The sequence below is a fragment of the Syngnathus floridae genome, chromosome 21 (assembly GCF_059516105.1).
Source record: "Syngnathus floridae isolate MCC-2025c chromosome 21, RoL_Sflo_1.0, whole genome shotgun sequence".
In the NCBI taxonomy this organism is placed as follows: Eukaryota; Metazoa; Chordata; class Actinopteri; order Syngnathiformes; family Syngnathidae; genus Syngnathus; species Syngnathus floridae.
The window spans coordinates 2207501-2215967 of NC_142433.1; positions in this window are offsets into that span (position 1 = coordinate 2207501).

Consider the following 8467-nt stretch of genomic DNA (forward strand, 5'->3'; position numbering starts at 1 on the left):
ATTGTGATGTCTTCAGCCTCACCTTGTTTTTTTTATCATCATTTTTCTCCAGGAAAGTCGTTTACACTTCATTTTGTCATGATGACGACTGAAGGACTTGGACTCAGGGGTGTCAAACTCATTTTTGGCGGGCCGCATTGGAGGGTCATTGTGACTGTGAAATTGTGGTTAGGGTTTCAAAGTAGGGATTCATACTAGAACCCCAACCCTAGCTTTAAACCCATGTTTGAAACCCGAACCCTAGCTTTAAACCCTACTTTGAAACTCTAGTATGAAACTCTACTTTGAAACCCTAACCCTATCTTAGAGGTAAGGAGGAGGGGGTGCTACAAATAGAGGTCACAACCCACGGTGACATTATAGCACAGATTTATTTGAGATATAAAATGGCGTTTGCTGTTGTATTTCTTGGGCTTGACACTTTGGAATCAACAAAGTGTGAATATACCAAATGGAGGTGGTAATGATAACACACACCCCCCCCCCATCCCTCCATACACGCACACACACACTTTGGTCAAATGTTAATGATTTACTAATTCCCAGCGTTAATTCTCTTGGCGTTAAAATTCCTCAAGCTTGCAAACGAGGAGTGTGAGAGAGAGCGCTTTCAAAGCGTGTGAATACATGCAGGGGATGAGAGGGAATTAAAAAAGAAAGCACTTTACTTAAAATAATAACCATGTTCATGCTCTGCTTGCTCCCCCCAACCCCTCCTTATATTTAACTCAGTGGACTGAGAAATGAGAAGAACGCAGGCAGGCAGAGGCCACGTGAAAAGGACGGGACGGAAGGTAAAGACGAGGAAAACGACAGGAAACGTGTCGGCCACTGCTGATTGTCATATTGTTGAGAGAAAAGGCACAGCCCATTTATTTTGGCCTTTTACACAGCAGGTAGCGGCAAATATAGTGTGACCTTATCAAATTAGCGCCACAACGCCTGGCCGCCGACATGCAAATCAAACCTTTAATCAGATCTTTTCCGGCTTAATTAATTAAGTACAGTAATGAATGCAACATCCTGTTGCTATGAAAACATATACCACAAGGGTGTGTGTGTGACGAGACAGTCCAGGTGGCTAGATAATGAAAACATGTTGCTCATACTTGATTTTACACAGAAATTGAAACGCTAACATCTGGCCTGATGAGATGTGTTCTTCTCTTTGTCATCCTCATCACTGAAAAGAGACTTTTTTTTTAATCAAAGATCATCAAAAGCTGAATGTCAGGAAATTCATGATGTTGTTGAGCGGGAACATCATGAATGCATGCGCTGATTTTTTTATGGACTAAAGTATTGGGACAAGTGGCTGTTAGAAATTTGAGAGAAATGAAAATTGCAGTCTACGCCTTCAAATGGTTTCTTTTAAGTTTCGGTGTCCGACTGTCATCAAGCAAGCGATGTTATTTTCTTATCCAGTTTTTTTCTTCGTATCGCTATGGCAACCAGACCTGTGGAAGCCTTTGTTTAAATGGTGTGTGTGTGTTTTTGTAATATTTTCTAATCCTGGACCAATTAATTTAAGCCCCAGACGGAAAGGGGGAACATCTTGTCTCTCTCTCTCTCTCGCTCTTTCTTCCTTACCAGGATCTTCACCTTAAAATCATTTTCTACTTATCCATTCCAAAGCTTGTTAAAAGTTTTTCTTTTGACCTTAAACATTTAAAAGGACAAATCAATGCGAGATGTCGTCTTTTGAATCCAATTAATTTTGTCTTTTTTTTTTTGTTGCGCTTACGTTTTCCTGATTTTGCCAGCACATGAATGCATTTTGTAAATAAATATGCTTTTCAAACTATGCATTAACTTCTTGTTTCGACTTATTCTGTGGCCCAAGGGCAATCGTGCATGTGTGTCTTTCTAGCGGCTGCACAGTTGGATGCTGAGAGCGTAGCAGGGAGAGGAGCTCAGTGGGAGTACAAGATGATACCTCTGGGGCTGACGCGCATGAAAAGAAAAAATACCCCGCCAAAAACAAGCTCAGGATTGGCATGCAAACATGAACTTTTGAACTGCGGGCTTACACACGTCTGCACGCTCTCTCACACACACGCTCAAGCTCTCTGAGCCTTTTTCCTTTCCCCTCAACCCTCAAATTTGCTGCTAGTCGCATTTCTTCGGCTACAGGACGTGAACGGAGCACCGAGGCACGTCAACAGTCTCGCCAATGAAGTTGGACCACTTGTTGTGAACCACTCGTTGCTAACATTATATAAAAAAAGCTCACAGTGTAAATCGTACCTTTGCCAGACTCCAATATTGTCTTTGCATCCGGCGAAACGTTGTCCACCAAGAGGACAGTTCCCTCTATAGGGACCTGTATGAAAAAAAAAAGAATAAAATTCTTCAATATTGATAGAAACTTTTTTTTCCCCACCATTTGATGTCATACTAAAACAATAAATAAAACAGTGCCAACACATTTATCTTGGGAACCCATGCTGAATATTAAAAATAAAGTAAAATTAATATAATTTATTTTAAGACTGCATTTTACACTCCAATATGCCGACGTGGACCAATTTCAAGAGATGCTACGCCTGTCAATCAAACAGGTCTAAACATCCGTACAGTAAATATGGTTAAAGCGTATTTGGGATTCAAAGCGATGTCTACTCTTCACATATGCAGACAACAAAGAAAAAAGACGCACACCCACGACTCTATTCCCCATATGGAGCGTCTCCTGAGAGAAAACCCTTTGAGGGAGGCGTGCATGTGTGTGTTTTTTTATGATGTCACTCTCGAGTGTGTGTGTGTGTGAGAGAGAGGCCAGTGCACCAGTCTGGAAATAGGGGGCACATTAATCTTATTTGTCATAACCTGTCCCGCGAGACACTTGGACCCCTCGTCCCTTTTTACCTACTCACACACACACATGGACCGTGGCCCCCTCCTGTGTGCTATCAGTATCTGCAGCGGACAGAGAGAGTGAAGCTAATTACATGTGAGCACTAAGACGGTGGAAGCAAGACAAAGAGCATGCTGCTGAGTGTGCGTGTGTGTGTGCGCCACCATGTGTACATATGTATGTGTGTGCGTGGCCTGCCTTTGTTTGCAGCCTTGCCGCAACTATCAGACGACACAAATTACACTCCTCCTTCTCATCAGTCCATGCTAGATGTCCATCTTGTGTGTGTGTGTGAAGGCAAGACAGACACACACTAGAGTATTGATGTTTTTAGGCAAGAGCCATTTTAGCGATTTGTCAGAAGAGTTGTTTCGCAAATAGTACATTTGAAAGCAAAATTACGCTTTGTAATCATCCGGTTTATACTGCATTCGTAAAATTGGTTAATCACAGATTTTTCACTTTTTTTTCCGAGTTGTTTTCCTGCCGACTAATTACAGTGCATTTTTTTTTTCTCTCCAAATAACAACAACTCCTGTGTGTGGCGTACAAGACAGCTTGAGGGTTAATTAGAGAATAGTAAAGAGAACACATGTGGCACTTTAATATCCCCTCTGCACCGCAGCTCATTTCACAGACCACCCGTTCCGTTGTTGCGCTCTTCCCGTGGTGTGTGCGTGTGTGTTGGTAGCTATGACCAGGGTCATGGGCGTTCCTGCACCGCCTGTCCCAAAGGCAACACACACACACGCACACAGCTGGTGCAGGTGTGTGTGCGGCCGGGAGGTAATTTAAATGAGCCGGCGTATGTATTTCAGCCTGTGGCCCTGTCACATCATCAACATCAAACACATGTGTGGGTCATCCGTCTGTCCATCCAACCTTTGCGTCCATGCGGCGTCCGCGCAATCGTCTCTTTACGAGCGCTCTAATTTCCCTCATTACAAGCGCAATTTCCTAGCAGGGCGCCTTGCAGCGTTTAAGAGATTTAGGGCTGCCTTTGCGAGCGCTGCTTTCACGGCACCAAGCGGTGACTGGGCAACAAAAGGCCAATCTGTTTGAGCCGTAAATGAGCAGTCAGGTGTGTGTGTGCGACTCCGAGCACTAAATGAACACTCTCTCCATCTCTCATCTATCAAAGACTTGACACCAGGAGCAGCTGTGAGGGCACACACACACACATATGCACACACTCCACTACTTTAGCAATTTGGGATAATTAGCCTACTATACAATGTCTGCCTGCGGTCCCCAGGGCTCCTGTGTGTGTGTGTGTATGTTGCAGTCAATGTCTGGTAAGGATCAGCTGTGTTAAGCGTCCCGTGACATCTAAACTACTAATTCATTGCTACATTAACGCCATTGATTAACATACGGCTACAGACACACACACATACGAACACACACATCTGGGGATTCCTCAGGCCTTTCACTGTCACTTTAAACACAAAAGATTTTGCAGCACACACTCATGCGTTCATTCCACTGCATAGAAGTCGTTGACAAAGTATTTTCACTCCTTTTAACTGGATCGTATTATTTTTTTTCTGATAACGTCTAATAACTATAGAGTATTCTAATTCGGGTATCAAGGGGCAAATTGAAGTTGATCTCAAAGCATATTTAATCAACATGGCCAAAATTGCTTGGAGGGAAAAAAAAAAAGCTGCACGACACAATCTCCGACAAATGGTCATCAACATTACACGGCCCACCTGCACGCCTTCAGAACTGATAATAATGCTCCGTTGTGAGTTACATACTGGTGCCAAATAAGATGCAAAAAGGACCTAAGTGTGTTTACTGCAGATGATCCTCAGCGTCCCATGGAGCCAAGAGCCAGGTGTTGGCTTGGAGGCGGCCAAATCAAGCCGCCCAAATCAATAACATCTTGATTAGAGCTGATTGCGCTCCTCGTTGCCTACCACGTACGCTAGCTCGCCGCCACCATCATCAACATTCTAAAACACCCCCTCCGCCTCCCTCTTCCTTCTCGTTGTCTGCTCACAAAGCAACCAATCATGCAAACGGGATGGCGTTCTTGAGGTTTCCAACGCCTTGGAGTCAATAAAGCCTTACATGCCGGCTAATTCAAAGATGTTATGCTATTAGGTTTAGAGGGCGGGTGTATGTTTGCGTTGAGGCGATGCTGCTCCCCTTAGTCAGAAAAGCAAAAACATCTTAAGCATAGATGTAGACAGGCCAAATAAGACGGAGGCCATGAATGGAAAAACAAGATTCGGATCAAAGTCAGGAGGTAAAGATGCAAAGGATGGAGGTAAAGATGGGTATGAAATATTTAAATGTAAACCTATTTGAAAGGGGGAGAAGTGATTGACAACATCACTGGGGGCAAGGTTGTAAGGTCCATTTGGATCCTCTGGGAAATTAATGCAAGGACGCGACATGAATCCTGGAAATGATCATGACGCCATGCCGTGCTCACGTTAAATGGCAGTCGAAAAAGTTTGGCAGCTCAGCTATTAATCGACTACTCATTTTGTCAGATCTCCGAGTGGCTGCACGGAAGCAAAATGGCTGACTTCCTCTTTTTGCTGTTTTTGCATTTTGTTGTCTTCTCTCATGAGAGACATCCAACATCCCCATCCTCCAATTTGACCTTGTTGCTAAGGAGGAGGGGCTCGAGGGGCGTTGGTGGTCAGTGGGGTTTTCGCGTGGGCCGAATGAGAGCAATTGGGGGGGGGGGACTTGAACACGGTGCAATCTAAGCTTGGTAATGAGCTGTCATGTGCACATTGGGGTGCTCCCACACATCCCCAAAACAGTGGCGGCCGTCAAAAAGGAACCATTTTGATTCTTTTCCATTTCCATTTTATCCTAATGTCCTGCCTGCTTTGGCCAATAAGCCTTCTGGTCAAAAGGTGACGACCAATCAGATGGAACAGAAGGGTAAAATGGACTCCCTTGACTGTTCATTACAGCGAGTGTGTGTGTGTGTGTGTGTGTCAGCAGGTTAACAGCTTTTCCATTGACACAATCGAGAGAGGACTGAATAGACTTTGGTGATTGATTTGATCTATTTCGGCCCCCCCAATCCTGCTGGCCAAACCCTTAGAAGTCTCTCTTATAAGACCGTCATTGACCTCTTTCATATAGAATAGTTTTGTTGGTCTTATTGTACAGTGGTTAAAATACATGACACCTAAAGATGGATTTCAAAATATCTATTTCGAGAAAGGCAAATGAGTCTTATTGTACAGCGGTTAACCTCAAGAGCTCATCAGCTGTTTGCTTGACTCGAGTGTTCATTGTGGCCCGGATAATAAGCGTTTATTTTTCCGGCCGCGGGTCTATTACTTCTTTATTTAAGGGGCCCTCCCCGCTCTCCTCGCCAAAAGAGGGTAGCAGGGTAGCATGTGGGGGTTGGGGAGGGCGACCTCAGCGTCTGCAGCTATCAGCAGGGAGCACATCGGTGTCTCTGCGGGTCTGACGGTCGCTGATAAGGGCGGCATGATTAACCCCCCCCCCCCCCCACAACCACACACACACACAGGCGGGTAGAGTCGGGGGGGACAACAGACGTCTGGCTGGGCACTGATAATCAAGCATCAGCACAGATTTTTTTTTTTTTTGAAACAGCTTGCATCAGCTCCACCACCACTTGTCAATTGTCGAAGTCACGCTCCGACAACGACAGCGTCGTTTACTCAACCGCAGACGGCTGAGGCGTTTTGACAGTGTCAGCGTTGTAGTACAAGTGGAGGGAAAAAGACCGCCGTGTAGAAATGGCGAGGAACGTCAAGAAGCAAAGTGCAATGTGAAGGATAGGAAACGAAGCTATGGAGGCACACAACATTGTGGAGTGACCACGTCGGATTCGACTCTTTTTCAAATGCTGGTTAGGTGCTGCTGTTTTGGTTAGCAAAACAACCGCCACTTAAGGATTAAACTTGCAATGTGGTTGTTTGCCCTCTAGAGACAACGCGACAGGCAAGTTTGGCAGGCAAAAAGGTTGGCGTGACTTTTCAAGCCCAAATGACTTTTGATTGGTTTAACCCGTCTCGTCGGCGCGCCTCCCTCAATTAACCGAGCAGATTTAAAGCTGACTTGACCGCAGAGCTTTGGGGACAAATTTGAATGAGGCGGAATAAAAACCTCTTCAAAAGTTCTCATTGCTAAAACCATTAAAGCATGTCTGCACGCTTCCCCCGACTTGCCTGCCTCATTTCGCCGTCTGACTGATCTGCTCGGCCGACGCCACGCCTTTGGAGACCGCCAACTCTCTCAGCCCTTTGCACATTGGCCTATATCTACACATAAATATTTTTAAAAAATACTTCTCTTTGGGGGGAAAAAAAAATCCCATGTTGCAACTTTAACATGAAAGCAAAATCTCAGCAAAGGCACTTTTATGCAATCCACATTCATCTTTGTCAGAGAAAGAAAAAAACCCGAGATATGATCTCATTGTCCTCCACTTTAGTGGATGCGGCGTAACTCAATGGAATAAATGCAGCACTCTGCAACTCTGGTGACATGCTGGAATCAGCATTACTGCGCTGGGGCGCACGTGCGCCCGCCCGCCGCAAACTTTGTCGCCGCGCGTCGGCTGGGATGAGCTGACCAAGATATCCGGGCGCGCAATAATCCGCCCATTATGGAGCATATGAGATTAAGAATCCAATAGAAGCCAAGTGACATTGACAAAGACGGAACATAGAGCCCTCCACTGCGTCACACTGCGGCTGCATGAGTCACTTTGGAAAGCATCTGCGTCCCCTCAAGAACTTCACGTCCTCCCTAACAGCAAACCTCCACCATTCCTTCATATAATAATCATGTTGGAAAAATTCGGACAATCCGTACTGATTATGTTCCCTCTTCATTAAGTCTCCTCAGGGAGAGCAGATTGAATTTAAGTTTGATCATTTGAGTTTTTATCTGTTCAAGTCCTCACCTGACCCTATTTGTCAGACTTTTGCATGTCTGCTCACTCCATTGCCAGGGTAAAAATATCATCTCAGTGCTTATTGCTGGTGGAAAGTGTTGTAATTAATCCCAAACCTGGCAGAGGAAAGTCAGCCTGAAGCAAAATAGAACAAAGTGCTTGCGGTCCCTGCAGGGTTTCATTAACACGCTGTTGCGCTCTTTCTCTCGCACGCACGCACGCACACGCACACACAAAAACAAGCTCCTAACTAACTAACAAGGAGGGCTTATAACAAGCGGGTCGCATCCCGGCCTGTCTGGCTGGCTGCTGTTGGTTTCCATGGTGATAATGAAATGTTATTTATGATTTTTTTTTTTTTACCTCCCATCTTATGAAGCTTCCCACCCCAAAAAAAATGATCCCTCTGTGTTTATCCTTTTATCTTGACCTGCATCTGCTTCCCCGGCCTTTTCCCCGTCCATATTTTTCGCTGTCTTATTTTGCCACCTCGACTTCCTTCATTATAGTATCCTAAGAGGATTTGCTGTGTGCGTGTGTGCGCGAGTGTGCGTGCGCGAGTGTGTGTGTACCCAGACCCAATTAACCCCCAGAATCTCCGTTCCCTCGCTCGCTCTCTGCCGCACAAAACGAGATAATTTAACAAGACCGGTTTTGTCGACACGTTCATGAGTTACAAATCACGAGTTACAAATAGAGCC